The 7,500-nt window shown below is 37.5% G+C and overlaps 1 non-coding gene across 1 annotated transcript; it reads left to right on the forward strand.

Annotated features, from left to right (window-relative positions):
* Positions 1–4,648: 4,648 nt before the first annotated feature.
* Positions 4,649–4,720, forward strand: Trnap-ugg (transfer RNA proline (anticodon UGG)). Its single transcript has one exon. It is a non-coding gene; the product is annotated as a tRNA-Pro (tRNA).
* The last annotated feature ends 2,780 nt before the right edge of the window (positions 4,721–7,500 follow it).

Raw genomic sequence — 7,500 nt, forward strand, 5'->3', positions numbered from 1 at the left:
TTTTTTTAAACCACAATTTTTTTAAATAAAAACTACTGTCATTGTTATTAATTATATAAAGAATTAAATGTCAGATTAAATTAACATGAACTTCAGATAGAATGGCCAAAAGAATAATGCTGTCCGTGCACCTTAATGAAAAATCTGATCAAATTAATTGGTGCCATAGCAGCTTAAAAATTTTTTTAATATTGTTTCCAGACATCTCTCCGAATGTACATTAATACAACCGGCAGATGAAAATATCATCTTAAGCCCAGATCTATTATTATATTCTTGACTCCTTTTCTGCACTAGGTGTTCGATGGAGATTTAAGATAAATCAAAATTTTTAAGGTCCTTTGCTTCTCCTTGGTTTAGCTTAGAAAGCTGAATCACACCTGAAGAGATACTCCAAATGTAGTGATTTTTGTATGCATTAAAATGGTTTGATAGCCTTTTAAACTTTTAAACAATCATCTTTGTAATTTGCCGCTTATAAATGTCGGTTAAGGTAAAATATCTTGCACTGCGTTGTTTCACTTTCGTTGTGGCCATGGAGGTACTCTGTTTTTGTAAAACATTTTATCCGTGATATAGACGTTTCTATATGTGTATGTAGTGTATGTCTTTATTTCAAAAAGGTGTCCAACTGGACGCCAGTGTCATGGGCCAAGGTATACAGCTGCGATCTGAACACTTCGATATTAGTCATAAGGTTGGAACTTGACGATTTGGGAAACAGCATTTTTAAAGAATCAAAAACTGATGGAAAGGCGGCTTGAAACAGGGTAAACAAAAGTCAAGACCGAAAGGTAATAGAGCTCCTCCCTTCTCGGCAGTTCACAATAATCTGAACAGTTAAAAATAAAGGTGTTTTTACCTTAAGTTGGGAACAGTGATACCTAAATGATACAACTTTCTATTATGGACCTTGTGAATGGAAGAGACATATTGAGAAATAGCATTATTAAAATGTTTAAAAATAACAAGATCAATAAAAGTTCAGTTGTTAAGGACACTAGTTAAAAGCAGCCGAGTGTGTCGCTCCGACAGTGTTTAGATTGATTTTTTTTTTTTTTTTTTACTTTACAAATTTCAGCATGTACTAAGGAGGGCTGGAGGATATCGCAATCTCAACCAGGAGTGGAGATTGTCAACACCAGCAAAGAAGAGTCGTAGAAGCGCCATGAAGAAGGAAGAAAGACGTCCAGATAGGGGCCCCAAGAGGCTGAGCAGCGACGAGCTTCACATAGAACTTCCAGAACAGCAACCATTGGCAGAATATGCAGCAAAGGGCATCCATCAGAAGGAGACGTCTTACAGCATTTCATCTAGTATTTATTACGGCAACGTTTCCAGGCATAGCCTCATCATTTAGATGAAACATGCAAACATTCAATTATATATAACTTGACTCGATTAATTTATATTATAAAAGGTAATTTATTTAAAAGTAAACTAAAAACTGAAAGTATCTTTCAACGAATAAAAGGGAAGACGAGTGACAGCCACAGGATACGTAAGGTCAAAAGTAAGCTCATGCCAAGAAGAGAGAGAGGGTTAGAGGTCGTTTGACTGTTTAACAGTGGAACTGCTTGTCCAATAAAAAGTGACTGATAGATCGCAAGGTATTGTTGGGGAAGAGGTCCTCGTAGTAATTTTGAATTGTTCATATTGGATGTTAAATTGTCATTGATTGGCATTGTTCCAGATATTAAGAGTATTCTGGGGACGCCAATCGAAACCCAGTGCTATAACTGACACCCCGGTGGCAATCAGTGTGGCTCTGGATAATCCCTTATTTTCCATGACATATGCTTTAAATTTAGTGGATGGAATGAAACCGTTGAAAAGAGAAAATTTCTGGACGTATCGAGAGCTCTTTTTGAAAATGATTGGAATAAAATACTGAAAGACAAGGCTTAATGCTCTTGTTTTTATGCGTAAACCGACTAAGACGAGTTAAACCACCGCCATCTAAATTGACAATTCAAGATGGCGGTGGTTAAACCCCCGCCTTTCGTTATGCACTGTCAATGACTTAATTCACACTCGTGAAATGATGCTTTTAAGAAAATGCTTCAAGAAAATGTATGGCTCTTTTTATTGTTTTCATCTATCCCAGTCGTTAATTTTAGCACAAATCAAAGAAAATAAAGCCTCTCTCGAAGTGTATTGTCATTGTTCGTGGCCTCTTATTTTTTCCCCCTCGAAAGGAGCGTTGTGCTGCCATTGCACCTCCCGTGGTGCACTGCAGGAATCACAAAGTTTAGCGCCTCAGTGGCGTGGTTGGTTTGGTGTTTGCTTCTCACCTCGGTGGTCGCGGGTTAGATTCCCGACCATTCCATTGAGGAGTGAGAGATGTGTATTTCTGGTGATAGAAGTTCACTCTCGACGTGGTTCGGAAGTCACGTAAAGCCGTTGGTCCCGTTGCTGAATAACCACTGGTTCCGTGCAACGTAAAAACACCATGCAAACCAACAAACAAAAGGTTGTTTGCAACGTCCCTTTCGGCCAATAGCTGCACCCAGATTTGAGTAATTTACTTGGCCTACGTTCCTACTGCCTTTCTTCAAGATTGCTTATCTAACTTCTCCAACTGCCTCCTTTCACGGTCTTATCAGCTGAAAGGCTGAAGTCCCCCGTGCTTGGCCTCAGCCAAATTTACATAAGTGGAATCAAATCCATCCAATAATTTAGCCTTTGCACAATGGTGCGGAAGTTCCCATTTTTTTGTGGCGGCTCCGTATTCATTGCCAAACCCATACCATTAGGTATCGTACTCATAAAATATAAAATTCTTCAGTTTATTTTTTAAGACATGGTATATTCATTCTTACTGATATCAAGCGGGAAGTTGTGTCCTGTCCTAGTTTTATTATTATTTTTTTTTTTCAGTTTTATAATTAGTTGAATTTAGCACCAAATATTTTATTGTTTCAGCTTCTTGTGGCCTGTGTTACTTGTTCCAACGTAGATATACAATTTTTAAGCCACTTCACATCTAATGAAGGGATATTGATCGACTCCTTCGATATTAGTGTTAAGAATTCGAGTATGTATGTTTCAGGGGCACGCCTGGAGCACTTGGGAAATGTTCCGAGGAAGTGGATATTCGACAAGGCAACAGCTCTAGTGTTAATCTGGGTGATTTATTGTTGTTGGTGAAAGTGCCGTTGCATTGTAGGCTTTGTTTCCTTTCAGGTTCCTGTTTTAACTGAATATCGATCGCGAATAATTCTCTCAGAACCCTGAATATTTACAGGAGAGGATAGAAGAGGATCGGATACGTTAAAGCGAAAGAGAGAGAGAGAGAGAGAGAGAGAGAGAGAGAGATTAGTGGAATGGATTGTAATAAAACTTTTTAGCCAAAAGGTTGTAACAGGAGGAAAACCTCGCATTTGCACTGTGACAGTTGTTAGAACAGGGTGGAAAGTAAGATGGAAGAAGAGGAATAAGAATGGAAGCACAGTAATAGGATGTTATGACTATAGTGCACCACATGAGGTGCATTGACGGCATTCTCCACCTAGGGAGGTAAGGATTAACGACCAAGCTACATGGAACTGAGCGATAAATCAGAAAGAGATGTTTCCACAGTAAAGCTGCAAATAGCTGTCTGTAACTGAAGCCCTTTAAGGGCCATACGTTACACGACAGAATTTTCCCATGGGCGATACCCACCAATAATATATTGGCCTTGGACGATACAAACCAGTCGGCGAAAGCAGAATGGGGTGTGTAGCGTAGCGCCGACTATTGATAGCTGCGCTAGACACTGGGAATGTTATCTCTCTTTTTAATTTAATTAGATTAAGAAATAAGACATGAAATTGCTAGTATCGAAAAATGGCGTAGTTTGATATGTGCCAAAGGAATGCTATGTTAAACTGTCAGGAAATCAGTTTATCTAAGAAAAATATAAGTGAAACTGTAGTCTGGTATTTTCATGACAGAGTGAGACATATCACTGCCATTAGAATTACTCGGGAACAAATCGTGAACCTTGGCGAGGAATGTGTGTGTGTGTGTGAGTGGTTTTAAGCAATTTGTCTTATAAATCTTTTTATTTGTTACATTTATGCTGTGTTTTAATTTTCATTTTAAATGAATATTTGAATTGGTTTTATTTGTACAGTTGGCAGTCTTATTAATTTATGAAGACTATTTTTGAGTATGATGTCACTGATTTAATGGGTTGTTATATAACGATGTTATATTGGTAGTTCTTTCATCTGTCATTTGCTGTAATATATGCTGGTAAATGTATAATAAGGCAAGGTAATTCATTCCAATCACAACTCTTATAAAACGTTTAATAAATCATGCTATTATGATCTGCGGTTTGCACTTTATATTATGTTGCCGAACATTTTTAAGTGAAGGTGAATTCGTTTCTCGTACCTAATAATCCTGCATTTGTACGTTATTAGTATTTTTAAAGGTACTCAGGAATCACAGAATGAAGACTATTGATAAAACCAAGAATTCATAATTATGACTGATTAATGTGGTATGTTTCAGGCGCGCAACCATGTGTTAATTAGTGGCTGGTGTGACTGTTATTGTCAGATTGTTGCCCTTTTTGCCAGTGACCATTTCGTGGGTAACTGAAGAAGAACGTGCAAGACGACTCAAGTAATAGAAAAACTTTCTAATGTTTCATGGCCTGTTGGTCTAGGGGTATGATTCCTGCTTTGGGTGCAGGAGGTCCCGGGTTCAAATCCCGGACAGGCCCGGCTCTTTTGTTCATGAGGGCGTGGTATTGTTATAACACTTTCCCAGGTACGCAGGTAAGGGGCTATAGAGGCAGGTGAGCGTTGAGACGAATGAATTGGATGAGGTAAAAGGGAACATTCAGGGAAGTGACACTGGATGAATGTTATTGGAAGTATGTGATTGGCAAGATACCGACTTGAGGGAAGGAGCACGGAAAGCTTCGTTTGTTATATTATGTAATTAACCCTTTAACTTGGGATATACAAACGTAGCACTTAGAAGACGAGATACAGTCGCTTCCAGGTGTTCTGAAATGTGTATCTTTTTTATCCCTGATGTTGAGTGACAAGTACAGGCCATGTGATCTACTAAGTTGCTGAACTGCTGTTTACGTTTGTTGTGAAATAGACGTGCGAAAGCCCTGATAAGAAACATCCTTTAGTCCAACGCAATCCTAAGGGTTTTACTCTGCTCATTACACTCACGCTTTTCAGTTAATGTTGTAACTATGGTTTTTAAAGCTTATTAAATTGACTGTTGTGTATTATATGAATATCTACGTTATATTTAAGATTCGTCCGTGGTATGATACGAAGAGAAAATATTTATGAAGAAAAAAGGCACTGGCAGCTTAAATGAACAGACCATTTAACGAAGTGAGATGCTTGCCTTTAAGGAAGCCGCAGTGTGACAACAAGATCCAGATGTATCCATGATGAATAAATAGTCATCTGGGTAAAGAAATAAACAATTCGTCAAAATAATGATTTACTCTGGGGTTCGAACCACTGCACTGGCAGACGCGTATTTTCTTATAAGCACAGGACCCGAATCGTGTGTACAGCTACAGACAGCAACCGGGAGGGTAACGACCTTCCCACCTGAGCGAAACGCAGGTGTTTTTCTTCTTAACCAGACTTAGAACATCGCTCACAACGATATTGACCACAGGACGTAAAATTATCAACAGATTTCGTTTCGTTTTCTTTTTTCCTGAGGGGCCACATTATCAAATATCCAGTAAATTTGAAATGCGCACATACTCATATTTTAACTATATCCATATCAGATTAATCACACAGAGGATTTACGATATTTATAGGTATTGTTAGATATTTAACTATCTCTCCTCTCTCTCTCTCTCTCTCTCTCTCTCTCTCTCTCTCTCTCTCTCTCTCTCTCTCTCTCTCTCTCTCTCTCTCTCTCTCTGCGGAGGTGAAGAATATATTCATAAGAAAAGTATAAGACTATCATATTTACCGAAAGTGATCAAAACATCAGAATTTAATTAAATTATTGTCGAATTAATTATTAGATTTAGCGGGACACTTCTCATTCAGATACATTACTGCCTCTACATTATTCTGAATCTTATCTTAAGATTCAGAGAGAGATAGATTGGATTGTTGTTGACATAAACAATGGAAAAAGTCACTGATAACCATAGCCAAATGAATATACAGGTTTTTAGTTCCATTTATCCAGCGTAGAATAAGAGCAAAGAAAATTGTACTCTTTATGTATATATTTATTTTATTGCTCTAGGTAAAGTGATGTTAGTAAAACATTATTACCTAATCAGCGTGAGGACTTTTGTGTTCAGAGGAAAGTTAGAAAATGACTCTCGGGTATTTTTGTTAGGCTGTCATTAAAAAGTCGAATAGAAGATGAACCCTTTATCATTCACGTGTTCATTATACACTTGTATGGCTTAAAACAACTCGAAGACATAAATAGCAGATGGTATGCCTAAACATCTTAATGGCCTTTGGGAATAGGAGCAGTTTCATAGCTTGTCGTTCGTGAAAACTGGGATGCCTGTTGCTCGTTTCTGGAGCCAAAATGCTTTCTGTTTTCTGTTGTTTTTTATTTTTAAAAAAATCAACCTTTATGATGTGGGGCTTGAACAGTTTTGGCGAGGATTCTTCATACTTTTCACGGAGAAGTTGAAAAATTGTTTGCTTAATAAATGTGTTTAACCAAATAACTCCTCTTATAAGCTTTGATCAAGCAAAGGAATTAAAGGGAGATTAAGGTGGATATTACTGAAAAATAAGCCTACAAAGAATTTGATTTATTGCAAATAATAACCGGAAACACTATGAAATAATACGCAGTTCGTAAAACATAAGTTACCCTTTTCTGTTTTTTTAAACAAACTACGTTTTCTATTTGTCGCTGTGCCACTTTGCCGCGTGGCAAGTTTTCTTTTTACTTTTTTCGTTTATCTTGACGCATAGTCCATCTTTCATATGTATTTGATTAACGACGACCAAGTAAAAAAAATAAAAAGAAAAAAACTCCCAGAGGGCACTGTTATCAATAAAATTAAGTGAATATAAGCGGAGTGTAGATGTCATTCAGTATCAATTCAGTCTTACTTCAGATTCATAGTTTCCCTTACCCTATAGCTATAAGCTATGGTTCAATGCTGGAGTTCTATGTTGTTCTCGAAAACAATATCACGCTCCCGATCGGCCATAAGACAAAGGAAAAAATCACAAAAGAGATGAGATAGTGAAAATCTTGAAGCAAATACTTGAGAGTAGGGAGCAGCAATCTCTACATAAGTGTTGAATTTCTATCGTGGATTTTTAAAAAGCTGTTTTTTATGTTTCTGGAACAATTCAATAAGAATATTCCCTTTTTAAATAGATTTAAATGGCAACGTCCACTGGAAGACAATGAACAGAGGCCGCTGCTCTGGGTGAATCACTGTGCTTTGTTACGTAAATGACATGTTGAATCGTACTGAAAGACGAAAGGCTTTAGAACAAGCTATATGAAGAGAGCACGGCA

This window comes from Macrobrachium nipponense, chromosome 32 (genome assembly GCF_015104395.2).
Source record: "Macrobrachium nipponense isolate FS-2020 chromosome 32, ASM1510439v2, whole genome shotgun sequence".
NCBI classification, from domain to species: domain Eukaryota; kingdom Metazoa; phylum Arthropoda; class Malacostraca; order Decapoda; family Palaemonidae; genus Macrobrachium; species Macrobrachium nipponense.